The sequence below is a fragment of the Cupressus sempervirens genome, chromosome 1, assembly GCF_028749045.1.
Source record: "Cupressus sempervirens isolate cs-2001-9-10 chromosome 1, ASM2874904v1, whole genome shotgun sequence".
NCBI lineage: Eukaryota > Viridiplantae > Streptophyta > Pinopsida > Cupressales > Cupressaceae > Cupressus > Cupressus sempervirens.
In genome coordinates, this window is record NC_143118.1 from 709,516,103 (window position 1) to 709,530,133 (window position 14,031).

The 14,031-nt window shown below is 34.6% G+C and overlaps 1 pseudogene; it reads left to right on the forward strand.

Moving 5' to 3' along the window:
- The first annotated feature begins 9,649 nt into the window (after nucleotides 1-9,649).
- LOC149579929 (S-type anion channel SLAH1 pseudogene) lies at nucleotides 9,650-10,460 on the forward strand (annotated as a pseudogene).
- The last annotated feature ends 3,571 nt before the right edge of the window (nucleotides 10,461-14,031 follow it).

Here is a 14,031-nt window from a genome sequence, read left to right on the forward strand (position 1 = left end):
TTCTACAATCATTTCTGATTTTCTATAATAAACTTTCTCAATTTCTTCACTAGATAACATCAACTCCAAGGTGATACAACAATACAGATATCATAAGAACTACATTCGTTGTTTTTGTTGTGTATTCTGAAAGGATTTAAACAAAGAAATTAAATGTCGCAATAAGAAGAAATACACAACACTGGATTTATCCTGGTTCACCACAATAGTGGCTACGTCCAGACTGCAGAGTATTGAACTAATAAGAAAAAGTTATTTAGAAAATGGGCAAGAGATGCATATAAATGGGCTCCAATAATATTACAAATGAAGAGTCTTTGGAAACCAAGAGACTCGATTATTGGAGGGAACAAAGATGATTGTTGGCCTTCACAATATCAACAAACTCCCACCTGAAGGACAACCAATGTTGCAACTGATCACCCAATACCCTGCTCAAAAAATGATCTATCTTTTTTTCACAAGCCCAAGGGAAGTTCTAGCATATTCGAACTTCTCTTTGGAAACAACCTTCATGAATATATCAGCCGGATTGATTTTCGTGTCAATCTTGACAACATTCAGCTTGCCCTCTTCGACTGCATGAAGAACAAAGTGAGCATGTGCATCAACATGCTTGGAGCGACGTTGGGATGACTGATTATGTGCCATGAAGATCACACTATGGTTTTCACAAAATATATTATATTCATTTTGACGAACTTTCAAGTCACCAAGTAACCGCTGAAGCCAAATCATTTCACTTGCACCCTCGGAAAGAGCTAAGTATTCAACTTCAGCTGAAGAAAGAGCAATGGAATGTTGCAACCGGGATGCCCAGCTGATCGCAGCTCCAGCAAATGTGAAGGTGTAACCAGTGGTAGACCTTCGTTTATCCAAGTCTCCAACAAGATCAGAATCAGTGTAACCTTGTAGCGGAATTTTGTTTCCGCCAAAACATAAAACATAATCTGAAGTGCCTTTTAGATACCTTAGTATCCATTTGACGGCTTCCCAATGAGCTTTTCCAGGATTGCTCATGAACCTGCTCACAAATCCCACCGCATGAGCAATGTCGGGGCGAGTAGAAACCATAGCATACATAATACTACCAATGGCTGATTTGTATGGAATTTTCTCCATAAATTCTTTTTCTTCTTGTGTTTGAGGACATAATTCAGAACTTAATCGAAAGTGACCAGCAAGAGGAATAGTAGTTACTTTTGATTTAGCCATGCCAAATCTGTCAACAACTGTGTCAATGTATTGTTTTTGAGACAAAGTGATTTCCCTCTTTTTCCTATCCCTTGTGATTGTCATACCAAGAATCTTCTTGGCCACCCCTAATTCTTTCATTGCAAATTGGCTTGCCAATTTTTGCTTCAACTCATTAACGATTCTTTTGTTTGTGCCAGCTACTAACATGTCATCGACATAAAGAAGAAGGATGACAAACTCTCCACTTGGAAGTTTCTTGAAGTAGACACATGGGTTTGATTCACATCTTGTGAAATTATGCTCAGCCATGAAGCGATCAAATTTTACATACCATTGTCTTCGGGCTTGTTTCAGGCCATACAAGCTCCGATTTAATTTGCAATAAAGGTGTTCATGTCTCTTCTTTACGAACCCTTGTGGCTGCTCCATGTATAGTTCTTCTTCTACATCACCATGTAGGAAAGCGATTTTCACATCAAGTTGTTCTAATTCAAGATCCCATGTAGCTGCTAATCCCAGAACAGTTCGGATAGTTGTCATTTTGACAACTGGTGAGAAGATTTCATTGAAATCCATCCCTTGTTTTTGATCAAATCCATTTACCACCAATCTGGCTTTGAAGCGTTTATTGCCTTCCGCTTCATCTTTCACACGATATATCCACTTGTTCCTAAGTGGTCTTCGATTAGGCGGAAGAGAGACCAAATCCCAAGTTTGATTCTTGAGTAAAGAATCCATTTCTTCACGCATCGTTGTTTGCCATTTATCACTATTGACATCATTGAGAGCTACTTTCAATGTAGATGGTTCTGAAAATTCTGAAACTAGAATTGAAGGCTCTGCTTCTTGAGTGTACAATAATTCATAATCAGAGAATTTAGCTGGCATTCTCCATTCTCTTATGGATCTTCTCATTTGGGGTTCTCTGTTCTCTGGTTGAACCAATTCAAATGGAGAACCGGTTACACTAGTTCGCTGGTTTAAATGTTGAATGCCCTCTCTGCTGCTTGAGAACAGATTATTATGAAGTGTGCCTTCTCCCTGTGATATATTTGTATTGGGTGCCTCAAAACCGATATGTAAACTATGTTGATTTGGAGACATGTTACCTCTACCTTCCATATTACCTACATGGTGAAAGGGTCTTTGACTGCCATGAAACTGTCATGAAACTGTCTCCTCTACATGAAGCTATTCCCATAAATTACGAAGATGCTGGTCTGTGCTCCCACCATGATTACCCTGCACATTAACGTCTTGCAAATCAATTTGTAGACCCTGTGAAATAGCTCTAACACATTGCAGATGGAGTTCTACACCCTGTACATTCACCTTTGTTACGTGCGTTTGAACCTGGTTTTCATTTGCCCCTTGCAAATTATGTGCAGGCTGCGGATTAGTTGGACCTACACTCTGAAATTGCCCACGTGTATTGCCAAGATTGTGGCTTGAGTTTCCACCATGCTCAAATGGATATAGTGACATACATTTACTGTGAGTACTCTGTATATAGACAGGATTGCCATGGATATCAATTGGCATAGCCTACGAATTACTCTCATCCTCCAGATTGATGTCCTGCGGTTCTATTTTCCCACCCTGCATCGGTGGATGAGCATTATAGTCCTTTGACTGATAGCCCATTGTAGTAAGAGGATCCCTTGTACTTTGGTTTGAAAAACCTTCACAAGCTTGATCGTGATGGAGAGACAAATTCCTGTCATGAGAAGAGATATCAAAAAACTATTGTGTAGAACTATCATCATGTCCTGTGTTCCCAGGAGTGGAAGAAGATGAAAAATTTGGAAATAGTACATAGCTGGGACTATATGAAATAGTGTTAGAAATTTTTTGTGGATTCAATCCAACATTCCTTTGTGCAGCGATTAGCACAAATTTTTTTTCAGACATTTCCTAAGAATTTAATGCTAGAAAGGTTTTCTCATTGAAGACAACGTCTCTGCTTCTCATAATCTTCTTATCAATTAAGCTCCAAAGCTTGAAGCCAAACTGATCCTCTCCATAGCCAACGAATATGCAAGGCTCAGATTTAGGATCCAGCTTGCTTCTTTTTTCTTTGGGTACATGTGCAAAAGCCTGACAACCAAAAAATTTAAGATGAGAATAAGAGAGTCTTCTACCTTGCCATTCCTCTTCTGGAATTCCGAAGTTCAACTTTGAAGAAGGACTTCGATTAATGAGATATACCGTTGTATTACATGCCTCAGCCCATAATTCTTTTCCCAATCCTACATTAGAAAGAATACACCGAGCTTTCTCCATTATTAACAAATTTTACAACAAAATTTTCAATAATTTGATGAGCATAACTTTTTTAATAAAACTACACACTAACCATAAACATAGTATTAACCTTGATATAAAATCTCACTCTCATCATAATTCTAAGCCTAGGCCTAACACTAATTAAAATTGAGAAACCTAACCCTGATCATTAATACTATTACATTTTTTATAGCTATAAATTGGACACAATGATATTTTCTTTTGACTAAATAGTGACTCCAAAGTAATGCTTGACCTTTTAAAATGTAGAAAGAAACATAGTCAAAACCTCTACTGATGATTGTCAAGCTTTTCATTTTAAGATTCAAAAAATTGTTGATAATCAGGTTATTCACATATCTCCTTATAATGATACCTTTGTTAATATGCATTTATTTAAATAATATTTCAGTCCCTATTATGTTTCTTTGCACCATGTAACATTGTGAGCCTCTATCATTAGCGCTCATTGTCCTACATGGTCTACTTTGTGAGTAGTATAGCAGGTCCTCTTTTCACTTCTTCCTACACTTGGGGGACAAGTGAACACCATCCATATTTTTCATTCTTTCAAGGATTCACTATTTCCTTTAGTTCAATATTATTTTCTTGTTATGTAACATCCAATCTTATATTATTAGAAAGTGGGTTTCCATGGTAGAGAGATCACTTACCTTGGAGATTCACAATATTGTGTTATGCTTTTGAAGGATTTACCTTTTTGCTTTTTATATGGTGTCTCATTTCACCCTACCCTTCTATGACCTCATAGGGTTGCGAGCTCTTTGGTTTGGGCTAGGTGTTTCTTGTGGATATTATTTCTATTCAAAGATTTATTTATATTTCTCCATCACTTCCTTAATATGTTGAAATAATAATGAAAAATCATCTTAAGAGGGACATACATATTCCCCTTCTTTTCATATGTCTTGGATTTGGTTGACTAGCATGATACACACACTTGCTAGACAATTTGACCTATCCTTGCACACTCTCAAATCCTTTTCATAGATTAGTAAATATGGATTTTGAGTAGTTCTTAGGGTAATTTAGCCTTGTGGGATTGATATGCTTCCTAGGTTATCGTCAAATCTCTACATTACTACTTCATCCATCCCTTTCACATATCTTTTCCCTTTATGGATTAGGCATAATCCTAAAGCATGGATTATTTGTTGGAAGAGAGCATCCTTGATATTGGGTCTCTCTCTCCTTTGGATGCAAATATGCTCAATATCTTCTATGGGCCATACATAACAATTTTTTTAAGTCCTATACATGGGGAGCACAATCTCACTAGACTTTACCATGGTAATATGATGAGGGCACAATCCAAGACCAAAATGAACACAATAGGAAAAAGGAAATATTAATAACAAAAGTGATATCCTCATACATTCAGTAATGAGGATAGACTCAAAGACGTGCCCTATGTGTTTAGAATGTAGTCTAATCCTAGAGAAAAACTCTCCAATAGTACCTTCTCCCAAACTAGAAGGTTCTAAAAACCACATCAAAAGTCGATGTAAAATTAGAAGAATCGAGAAATGGTAGTGTAACTGCCAATAGAAATAACTTTTGATCTGGGACTTTGATTGAGGAATCATTTACATTTCCAGAAAGATCTCCAAGTGCTCTATAGCCCAATAGAAGAGCTTTGCTTGTCCTCCATTTTTTGTGCCCATAGAAGGCCATTTAGTGCCTCAAATCTGACTTTGAAGTGCTCTTAGGGGGTCTCTAGGCAACTTAAAACTATAATAACTTTCAAATGTAAAGATTTTTTACTTGATTCATTTTTTAGAATGCTTCAAATACCAATTATAATCACCCCTCTAACTTGTCATAATTATGGCTCAATTATAGAAGAACCTATTTTTTACATTAGCACGTATTCCAAGGTGCTGGGAAAATCTAACCCAAAAAATTAATAGTGGAACTATGAGAGGTGAAACCTCTATTTGACACAAATGGGTATCCAGAAATAAAAACACATTAAACAGAAACTACCACATTCCTGCAACATTTCTTTACTATGCATGGTACCATGTATAGATCAAAATACATCATAATGGTAATGAAATTGAACATGAGTTTTACAACATGTGATTTTATCCTTATTAATCCTTACATACCATGGTTTACACTTTTCAAAAAATCTTTGACTAATGATAATAGTTAACACCTTACCATCTACAAATTTTATGAACAATCTAGTTTGAGTCACATCCAAAAGGTGTTCACGATGTGGATCAGGTATTTTTGAGACAACTTTCAATTTAAGAACATCTCTTGAATTAAGTGATACTTTTGTATTATCATGCCAAAAAAATTTCAATGAAACTTTTAACTTCACTTGTAAGTTTCATATCACATCTTACAAGTCTACCACTAGAAGTCCACAAAATATTTGTTGTATCACATTCAAACTTATCCCTTCTCTTTACAATTCTTTTTAAAGTCTTATGATTCACATTAAGATATGCACTTATGTAATTAATCAATATTTTTTCATTTGTTGATTTGTTAACTAGAGCTACCGTTGTTGCTCATTGTGCTACATAAGAATTATCTTTAGAGTGATTTCTCTTTCTGATAATATCAAAGGCACTAGCATTAGTGGATACAACTTGTGTTAAAGACACATTTTTGTTCTTGGATTTTACATGCATTCCTAACCTTTTCATTACTTTTCATCTTTTAGACATTTTAATTAGTTTCAAAATCAATTGACATTGAAAACCAAATTTCTTATTATAAAAAAATGTCGATATAATCTATTAGCATGTATTCGAATTTGTCTCTATGAAACCAATCCCTCAAGATTATCTAGCACATCATTAGGAAAATAGAAATTATGTTCAAGAACTTTAGTTTCATTCTCACATGTTTTTTGATAATTGGTGTTTCCATGTCTACATTCATACAATTCTTATTTTCAATTGGCATTTTATTTTCACTGTTATTTGAAATTTGAAGCTCATCTTCATTCTTTATTGTTATTTCTTTTGGAGCATGCATTTTCATTGGAGTTTGTTGTGCATTATTTTTTGGCAATCTATTATCATGAAGAAAATCTAAATCATTTAAATTGTAACCTGCTTTTAAAAAGTCACCAATTTCATCATGATGAAAAATCTCGAGGGTTTGGAGACACACCTATATTGAATGTTTGACTAGAATGTGCAACTGAATCTCCTTGTATTGGGTTCTCTTCTTCAGCCTCTTCATCCATCATGGTATCCTCAATGTCTTTCTCCTTTGAAAAATTGCTCAACTTTCTAATTATTTTTCCTCTCTCTAATATACATTGTGCTACATTCTCTTTTTTTCTTGCAATCTACTCATTTGTTAGAACTTTTATTTTCTTCTTTCTTCATTGTTTTGATCGCATGTTTGCACTAGTTTTGAACTCAAATCAATAGTTTGCAAATTGTAGAAGGCAAGATAATAAAATAACTATGACAAAAATTCATTGTTGTAGGTCAAAATTGTTGTTCAATCATTGCAACCATTGAAAAAGTTCCACGGGGCATCTTTTGGGGCACAACGTGTACATTAAATTAGGTACTCGATTGATTAAAACTTAGGTAACCAAATTTTAAAACAATTGGGTTTCTAATTATAAATTGGGCACCCAATTTTTAAATAATTAGGTACCAGATTGTTTAAAAATTGGGTTCCCGATTTGGTAAACAGCTAAATTTAAATTAGGTGCCCAATTTTTGAATTGCAAATCGGGTGCCCGATTCTAGTGTCATGTGTGAGAATTTTCAATGGACACAAATTTGCACAGGATTTTTCCTTTAGGAAAGACATGGCACAGGCTTGGTCCCACCAAGCCTATGCCTTTATGAATGAATTTTTAACTATGGCATTTAATCGACAATTTCAGGGATTGTCGTAATTTTTGTATGATCATCCCCATTGAATTTTTTGACAAAACAAAAACCCATTATAGGTTTTACTATTCTAATTCAAAAAATATAAATTTTATAGTGTTATGAGTTCATTTTCTATTTTTCCATTATTTCTTAGTCAAAACTATATATTAAACATTAAATAGTGACAATCACTAAAACTTTAATAAATTTTTAAAATTTTCATATTTAATAAATTAATTTAGATGTCATCAATCCTCACACAATTCTTTTCAAGAAATTTTTTTCCAAAATATTAAATTTTGATGACACGTTGCAATGTTTAAACGATGAATGGGTACAATCTACAATGGTTTTAAAAAAAATGTAAAATCTTTGGAGGATGGTAACTTGATCACCATAGGGGTAGTTTCTTTCTTACCGATATTGGAATATATTATTACAATTATAGATTTGAGTATGTAGGGAACAAAAATCCCTAGGTAAACCAAGATTTTCTTTTAAGAGGATTTCATCTATTCTTGGATATAGAGGAGAATATTCTAAACCTACAAATGGTTTCACTTGTGAACAACTACCAAGAGAGTAGAAAGTGGTGGCAAAATTCTTAAATTAGTTTCGCCACATTGGAATGAAGCTAAAAGAACTTCCTTTCCCATCTTTACCCCATTCTTAGTCACCTTGGAAGGAATGTGAAGCTTTGTTTCCCTTATTGGATTTTCTCATCATTGTTACTTTCAATTAAAAAATAAGCTTAAGGGTGGGTTCCCTTTGTAAAAAAGTTTTTTTTACCATCTTTATGAGTTTCAAAATACATTTTGACCCATTAAGTGGGTCCTACCCCCACCCTCTCTAAAGAGCACATTAATTTGGTCTTTATAGCTATTTTTCTCCTCTGCTAGTTAGTTACAGGCTCCCCAAGCCCCCAATATGTTCCATTTATTTTAGGTAATAGAATTAATCTAACCTGTAAAGCCAGCTATAAGATTATTGTGCAATGGGAGCAATAAGAAGACATTGCAAAAATTATGGACGATTTTGATTCTAGCTCCTCTTAGTCTACTAAGTCTACTTGGACCCTAGACAATTATACTGCTTACTCTAAACCTAACATGCTTTCCACCTCCTTTTTATTTCCTTCCCCTAAAACTTAGCTTAGTTATTTTGAGGATCCTCATATCCCTTAGACTTCTTTACGTACCCTTCTTCCTAACACTATTCATGGTAGTATTGATCTAGAGACTTTGGCCCTCAATTCTAGTGAATTGTGCATTTATCATAAAATACTCAAAAATATCACCAAATGGCTTCTCTTCGAACTTCAAATAATTGAAAAGAAGATTAATAAGTTGGAGGTGCTTGCTAAAGAAGAATGGAAGGTAGAGGTCTCTACCAAAGGGAAGAAGGATGAAGCATTGTGGGAATTGGGAAGAGATTTTGAGGAGAAACTGCACAGTGAGGAAATATCGAAATGGAAAATTTTTGAGATTTGTGACCTAGTGCATTCTAAACAACAAAAGAGTGAAATTCTCATTGCTTTGGCATCTATGAGGCAGTTTGAGTTTTAGCCCAGGGATTAGGTCAAGCATTTGGCCACTCAACAAAGACTATCCAAGATAGAGTGGAGAAGGGCATTGGTGAGATTCAAAGTGAGTTGGAGGAAAGGATATAATAAAGGAAAACGAGAGGGGAAATTCATGGTTAAGATGAGGATCTTCAGCTGATTTCTAAGCAAGAGGTTGGTCCTAAGGCTTAGGCTTCTTCTAGACCCTCTTCATAGCACTCCTTCTAGGTTATGCTCAAGGAGTTGAAAAAGTAGTGGCCCTTATATTGTGCTGAGGGTTGATGCTGGCATGTGTCTATTAGTTTTTGGCCCATGCTAGTTGCTGGTTGCTAATTAGTACTGGTTCATTTCTACTTGTCTAATAGATTAGTTTTTAAGGACCTCACTTTTTGTGAATGCTTCTCTTTCTATCCACTAGTAATGATGTTAGTTTTTGTCAAAAGATTCGGACTCTATCCCACTTTATCTAATGAAAATATTAAAAATATTAATCTGACAAATGAAAAATAAAAAAAATTAAAAGGAACTCACAGTTTAAAAAAAGATAGTAACATAGCACAGCGATGAATGAACTTGACATGTAAATTGTAGCATATCATGTTTGACATCAAAGTGCAAATTTGAGTGATTTCTAAATATTGGATATGACTGAAGTTGGACAAACATCGTCAACGAAGCCAATGGTCCTAGAAGCCATAATCTTATACGCCATCATTTAATGTTTATGGCTCCCATCGCAATCTTAGAGCTCAAAATCTACGGTCAATGGTTCACCAAAGGAAAGAGGTCACTAGCTCGAGTCACAAACCAATCCACTCATTTGTCCGTAATCAAAAAAATTTTCTTAGCCCGAGTCGCAGCAAAGGTAGATTGGAGAGAAATTGCACTGTTCTTTTTTACTGTGGGATTCATTCATTATGCGGTCGTGTTCATAACACTTTACCAGAGACTCTCCTCAGACATCACTGTTTCCAGAAAGATATTCCCAGTGTTCTTTCTATTTGTTGTAGCTCCAAGCTCAGCAAGCCTCGCGTGGGAAGAAATATCGGGAACGTTCGATACGTTCTCCAAGATGCTGCTTTTCCTCTCACTTTTCTTATGCTCCGCCTTGGTGAGTATTGTGATCAGATAGCACAATTAAAAAAATAAAATTTGAATTTTGCGTCAGATTAATTGAATTAGAATACTAATTACACAAACTTTCTTCACCTTTGAACTTTCAGATAATGAGAATCGATTTCTTCCGGAACACTGTACAGAAAGTATCAATGATATGGTGGGCATGCGCATATCCAATCACGACAACATCAGTGGCCGCACTGAGATATGCAGAGAATGTGAAGCATCCCGTTGCTCGTACAATGGCTTTTGTTCTCTCTTCTGTACTAATTCTTGCACTGTTAACTATGGTTAGCATGGTAGTATCTAGGGACCACTGTTTCTGGATGACACCATCATCATTATTTGCTACGAGACTCAAAGAAAAGTTCTCTTGCGAGCTAAACGATCCCGAGGCTCTTGCTAGTCCTTATTAAATACATTGTACAATATGATCTACAATTGTCACCATGGCAAATTCTAAAATCATTTCTGATTTTCTATAATAAACTTTCTCAATTTCTTCACTAGATAACATCAACTCCAAGGTGATACAACAATACAAATATCATAAGAACTACATTCGTTGTTTTTGTTGTGTATTCAAATTTAAGCTCGGCTCGCTTTTTGTATGAAGTGTGAGTTGAATTATCGGAATATTAGCATCGCCATCCATTAATGAAATATAAGATTAATGAATCCAGTTTAAGAAAGCCAAATTTGATTCATTCACTCATTACCGCTGAAAGTAATCGACCGACGAAGTACCTCTCCTCTAATCGACTAGTTTTGTACAAACTTGAATCTTTTCATTCCTATCCCCCCAAGAGTCGTGATTGATCATCTCGTGTGGAAAAATTCCAAACATTTTAAGCATTCAACGAAATAGGGCATATTTTCAAATACCACAAAACAGAAATGGACAGTGGATCCATATGGTTACTGTTTAGCCATTGAATTTAACCTTCTACATTGACAAGCTTTACATGAGATATCTCTCGACGCAAATTATGCTCCCTCCGCCTACACATCCCATTCAATGTTCTTTTCTCATTTGAATGACTTCAGGCAGAATAGACTTCTGAATTAGAATTCTATAAGCTCATATAAACCGAACCTTGTAATCAAAATTGTAATAACTCAGAAATTATGACTTATATAGGCTTGAGGATTTGAATATAATTTTGTTTCTAGAAAATTTCAATATTATATTTGTAAATTTGTGAGAATCGTCAATTTTTTCTGAACAGTTTACAGAATGGAAATGCTTAATTTTCCAAATTCAAATCAAAATACTAAATAAAATTAAAATTTGATTATGAATTACAGTCTTGATGGTTTAAAACATCCAATGTTTTCCAACACTATATATACATATATATATACACACACACACACACACACACACATATGTATATATATATATATACATATATATATATATATGTATATGTATATATATATACATATGTATATATATATACATATATACATACATATATACATATATACATATATACATATACACACACACAGAGACATATATATATATATATATATGCTTGAGGTTTTGAATACTGTTACATTTTTTATAGCTGCAAATTGGACATAATGATATTTTCTTTTGACTAAATAGTGATGTCAAACTAATATTTGATCTTTCAAAATTTCGGAAGAAACATAGTCAAAACCTCTACTAATGATCGTCAAGCTTTGTAGTTTAAGATTCAAAAAATTGTTGATAATAAGGTTATTCATGTATCTCCTTATAATGATATCTATGTTAATCTGCATCTATTTAAATAATATTTTGGTCCCTATTATGTTTCTTCGCACCATGTAACATTGTCAATTTCTGTCTTAGGGTCTCATTGTCATACATATTCTTCTTTGTGAGTAGTCTAGCAGGTCCTCTTTTCACTTCTCCCTAAACTTGGGGGACAAGCAAACATCATCCATATTTTTCATTATTTCAAGGATTCACTATTTCCTTTAGTTCAATATTTTTTGCTTGTCATGTAACATCCAATCTTATATTATTAGAAAGTATGTTTTCATGGTAGATAGATCACTTACCTGGGAGACTCGTGATATTGTGTTATCCTATTCAAGGATTTAATTTTTCACTTTTTATAAGTTGTCTCATTTCTCCCTACCCTCCCATGACCTCGTAGGGTTGTGAGCTCTTTGGTTTGAACTGGGTGTTTCTTGTGGATATTATTTCTATACTGAGATTTCTTTATATTTCTTCATCACTTCCTTAAAATTTTGAGATAAAAACACTATAAAAAGAATTCATCTTATGGGAGGGCATACATATTTCCCTTCTTTTCATATGTCGTGGATTTGGTTGACTAGCATCATACACACACTTGCTAGACAATTTGACCTATCCTTGCACACTCTAAAATCTTTCTCATGGATTAGTGAATATGGATTTTGAGTTGTTCTTAGGGAACTTTTTCTTTGTGGGCTTGATATGCTTACTAGGTTATCCTCAAATCTTGGCATTACTACTTCATCTCTCCCTTTCACATATCTTTTCTCTGTATGGATTAGGCACAATGCTAAAGCATGGATTATTTGTCAGAAGATACCATCCTTGACACACTCTCTCTCCTTTGCATGCACATATCCTCAATCTCATCTACGGGGCATACATAACAATTTTCTAAAGTCCCATACATGGATAACACAATCTTACTAGACTTTACCATGTTAATAAAAAGAATGTTGATCATTGGGAGTGCCTTCTAATAGGTTGGTTAATGGGTTATCACCATATTTGACTCTTTCAATGCCATCTTTTGTGACAACTCTTTCAAGTGATCCATAGTAAGCTGAGCACTCTACTTGGCAAGATAATTACCCCCTTTCCCTCTATGCTTCTTTTCATATTTTGATTTCTTTTTTATTATGATCTTGGAGCTATAAAGGGCATAATCTATTTGGGAATTGGGTGACTATTGGTCTCCTTGATCGTAATAAGATAATTTGATGTCTTGTGCTCTACTTTACCGAGAGTTTGATTCGAGTCCATACTTTCTCTATAGTGGTGGCTACATGTACCATCTTAAATTGGAAGCACTCCAATTTAATGAAAGTTTAACACCCATTTAATGCAATACTATCATTTATTTATATTTATCTTCTATATTTCCTCCATTTGAATAATTAATCTCATCTCATTGGACCTTTTATTAATTTAGAATTAATATAAATGTGCTAACTTTTATTTCTCTTAAACATGCTATCCTCATTTATTCAATAATTTAAATAAATATTTAAAATTTATTCCATGTTAAATAATACTTTATTTTTAGGTAATAGCACAAACTTGGGTCGTAATTTTGCAGAAGTCAATTTTGAAGAATGAGATCTTTTCAAAAATAGCTACTCGATTTTAACAAATGAAGTACCTGTTATAGTTCAGGCACCTGCCAAAAGCATGTTTTAAAAATTAGGTACCCAACTTTAAATATATTGGTACCCATTTCTAGAATACTATAAAACCCATTTTTTGCAGGGAGTTTCTGTAGGGCCCATTTGCCGTTGCACCAAAAGCAATGTTGATACCACTTGTAAGGAAACTTGGAAAGAAAGAATATAACTGTTTGCACATAACCCATAATAGATTTTAAATAAACACGGAATTAAAATCCACATGCAAGAGAATAGACAACATACCCAGAAAATGTGACACAAGATATACTCTAGGAAACCCTCATTGAGGGAAAAACCCAGCCTCCAAAAGCATCCATCATCATGTATTATTCAGCAAAAAATACCATTGCCATACAACCATGGAAGCCTTCATGGCCATAGCCACAACTGAGCAAGCTATGTGAATAAGCATGAATCCACACATCCCATGCCATGCTTTCAACCTTCACAAATGCTCCCTTGGCTAACTTGTCAAGCCTTGTCCCGCTCGACTCTTGCCTTTTGTCTTCTCCTTGTCACACTCTCTCTACAACAACTACCCTTGTGGCTGCTTATATAGTAGCA